The following is a 4,155-nucleotide window of genomic DNA, read 5'->3' as shown; positions in this document are numbered from 1 at the left end:
CTCTGACAAATAAATAAATTAAAAAAGAATCCAATAGTGTTATATGGTGACAGATGGTAGCCACACTTGTGAGCATAGCATAACCTATGGAGAGGTTGAATCACTGTTGTACAGTAATGTAGCACTATGTGTCAACTATACTAAAAAAAAGAAAGAATCCATGGAAACAACCTAACTATGGAAACAACAGCCTAAGGGCATTTGCTGTGATGTATATTATTAAATAAATATTTTAATATGTCTAGTTGTAAAATAAATAAAAATATGACTAAAGGGAAAGAAATGATAAAAAATTAAACAGATCCAAAAAGAACCATTTTAAAATATAAATTTGAGATCTAAATTTCAGTAAATACTAATTAGCAGGTTAGAACAGTTAAATATATACTTTTAATAATCTCTCTCCATACACATGAGATAGGAAAACTGAAAGGACCCCATGAAGGACTGCTGTTTTGCTCCTTTTCCTGCTTCTGTCCTTGGTAAGACCTGCACCCCCACCTTACACACACTTTATAGTACAGGTAATGTATGACCTCCTTGTAAAGGTCAAGGAGTTAATAATTTCTTTGGCATATGGGGCACCTGGGTGGCTCAGTTGGTTAAGCGTCTGCCTTCGGCTCAGGCCATGATCCCAGGGTCCTGGGATCGAGCCCCGCATTGGGCTCCCTGCTCCGTGGGAAGCCTGCTTTTCCCTCTCCCACTCCCCCTGCTTGTGTTCCCTCTCTCGCAGTGTCTCTCTCTGTCAAATAAATAAATAAAATCTTTAAAAATAATAATAATAATTTCTTTGGCATTTTCCAGAACAATACATAACACCTAAGGAGAGACTGGCAAGGTTGTCATGATGTTTTCCAGACCGCTGACTCACCAAGACTCCTGGCTCCAGGGCATAAGTGACTTATGGAGGACACCTAAACACTTGTCTTTGTTTTAACCAGTTCCTGGATGTCTGAGAAGACACACACACCAGACCACAAGCCTCAATAAAAACCCCAAACCCCAAGCAAAGATGAGACTCACTCTCCTTTCCTTTCTGAGTCTCCCAGACACTCTGTCTATACCTGCACTCTCTCTATGTCTTCAGTAAACTCTTCTCTCACTTCCTCTCAGCTCACATTTTATTTCTATTCTGTGTGAAGCCAGGAATCCTCTTGGCGGGTCCTGTGGGAACCCCTCTGGGCCCTTGGACCCAGCCAGCCTGTATGAGACACACATACAGAAAAGCATGTTTACATATGAACCATTTGTAAGCGAGTCACATATTTTTCCATAAATATTCAGCAGGCCTCTCTGAAGTTTAAGGACAGTTTCTTACATAACTGTAACATTATATATATGTATGCATGTATATACTTAATATGTACATACACATAACAAAATATAAATTTGAAATCATAAATATTTCAAAAATGAAATAACCTCTAATAACTTGTTCATATTTAATTTTATCCATTGTCCCAAAAAGATATACTCCATTGAAATTTTTGAACAAAGATCCAATCAATATTTACACATTGCCTTTTTTTTTTTTTCTTAATGCTCCTTTAGTCTCTTTTAAGGTAATACGTATTCCCAATTTGGGGGCAGTGTTTCTTAGATTGATTTTGACAAATGACCAAATCATCCTTGCAGTAATCCCCTATTCTAGATTGTTTGTTTTGTCATAATGTCACTTAGCTTTCTCTAAATTTCCTGTAAATTGGAAGTTAGTTTGGTCTGGAGGTTTAGTTTAGATTCTGGTTAAGCATTTTTGGCAAAACAACTTTATATGTAATGTTGTTTATTTACTATAGAGTTGTATCTGGAGGTACATAATGTCGGGTTTTCCCATTATTTGATGGCAACGGCAGTTTGATTATTTGATTAAGGTGATAACTTCCAGATTCCACCATTGTAAACTTCTTGTTCCTTTTGCTATTACCAAGTAATCTATGTGGTAAAAGTGTGAATATATATTACTTAAACAGTTTTCATCTAATTGCTTGTGCAAATAATGATAGAATCTGCCTGTGTCAATTACTGAATTGTAAAATGGTGCCTCCTTGTTTCCTTCTATAAATATTATATTTATTTGTTGGTGGGGGGCGGAGCAGGATGGCGGAGGAGTAGGGGACCTGGATTTCGTCTCCTCTCAGGAATTCAGCTGGATAGGGATCAAACCATTCTGAACACCTACAAACTCAACAGGAGATCGAAGAAAAGAAGAGCAACAACTCTCTGAACAGAAAAGCGACCACTTTCTGGAAGGTAGGACGTGCGGAGAAGTGAATCCGAGGCGATATTCGAGAGGATAGACGGTGGGAGAGGGCCCTCCGTCGGCCGCTTCTGGCAAGTGATAGAGCCACGGAGCACAAGATCGGAACTTTTAGAAGTCTGCTCCGCTGAGGGACGTCACTCCGGTGGCTAAGCGGGGGGTGGAACCCTCGTGGGACAGTGTGGTCTCAGGACCCTCGGCGTCACAGAAAGACCGGGGGTGCCTGAGTGTGGCAGAGCTCCCAGGTATCGGAGCAGGGAAGCCGGCTGCAGAGACGGAGCCCAGTCGTGGGCTCCCAGCTCGGGGTTGCCATAAACCATGATCCGCGGCACAGTCGGGCCACTGCTCCTCCAGCAGGGACCCAACAAGCGGCAGATCCGGGGAGACTCCCCTTCTTCCCCCAGGAGGAGAGGTGCGGGAGCGCACCGCGGGGATCTGCTGGGTTTGGAGACTCCACACAGGGTCGGGTGCCAGAGATAAAAACATGGGGTCACAGGCCGGGTGAGCACGGAGTGTGGCCGGAGACCGGGGAGACGGGAGTGACTGGCGGCTTTTCTCTGGGGGCTCACTGAGGAGCGGGGCCTGAGTTCTCGGCTCCTCCGAGGCAGAGATTGGGAGGCCACCATTTTCACTCTCCGCCTCCAAAGCTGTACGGAAAGCTTGCAGGGAACAAAAGCTCCCGAGAGCAAACCCGAGCAGATTACTTAGCCCGGACCGGGCAAGGGCGGGGCATTCCGCCTCTGGCAAAGACTTTTGGAAACCACGGCAACAGGCCCCTCCCCCAGAAGATCAGCAAGAACAGCCAGCCAAGACCAAGTTTACCGATAATGAGAACGGCAGAACTCCAGCGCTAGGGGAATAACGCACATAGAATTCATGGCTTTTTTACCATGATTCTTTAGTCTTTCAAAGTTAATTTGTTTTTTTAACTGTCTTTTTTTTTTTTTGAATTTTTCTTTTTCCCCTTTTCAACCAACATCTTATCAATCCCTTTTTTAAAAAAAACATTTTTATTTCTCATTTTTATTTTTCGTTTTTAGAGTCATATTCTATCCCTTCATAGTAGTTACCCGTATTTTTGGCATATATATATATAAGTTGTTCTCTCTTTAAAATTTTGAGGTAGTTTCTTCTAACAGAATAAAATATACCCTAAATCTTTATTGTATGGTTTTTTCCTACTCCCCTGCCTGATCACATTCTTTCCCTTTTTTTTTTTCTCTTTTTTTTAAATCCTCTTCTTTCTTTTTTCAAACAACTTCTTATCAATTCCTTTCATAAAATTTTTTTATAATGTCCATCTTTACAGTCATATTCCATCCCTTCATCATATCAACCCTTATTTTTGTACATATATAAGTTTTTCTTTCTTTAAAATTTTGGGAGGCACTTTCTTCTAACAGACCAAATACACCCAAAATCTAGTGTGTGGCACTGATCTATATACCAGCCTGATCATATTTGATCACATTCTGGTTTTTTTTTGTTTTGTTCTGTTTTTGTTTGTTTTTATCTTTATCTTTTTCTTTTCCTTTTTTTTTTTCTTTTTCTTTTTTCTCTCTTTCCCTTTCTTTTCCCACTGCTTCAGGTCTTTTCTGATTTGTTGAGACTATATTTTCTGGGAACGTTGTTACCCTGCTAGCATTTTGTTCTCTCATTAATCTATTCTCCTCTGGACAAATGACAAGATGGAAAAAATCACCTCAACAAAAAGAACAAGAGGTAGTACCGACTGCCAGGGACCTACTCAATATGGACATTAGTACGATGTCCGATCTAGAGTTCAGAATCATCACTTTAAAGATACTAGCTGGGCTTGAAAAAAGCATGGAAGTTATTAGAGAAACCCTTTCTGGAGAAGTAAAAGAACTAAAATCGAACCAAGTAGAAATCAAAAA

Source organism: Halichoerus grypus, chromosome 11 (genome assembly GCF_964656455.1).
Source record: "Halichoerus grypus chromosome 11, mHalGry1.hap1.1, whole genome shotgun sequence".
In the NCBI taxonomy this organism is placed as follows: domain Eukaryota; kingdom Metazoa; phylum Chordata; class Mammalia; order Carnivora; family Phocidae; genus Halichoerus; species Halichoerus grypus.
The sequence above is the reverse complement of the archived record's forward strand: the minus strand, read 5'-3'. Positions refer to the sequence as shown.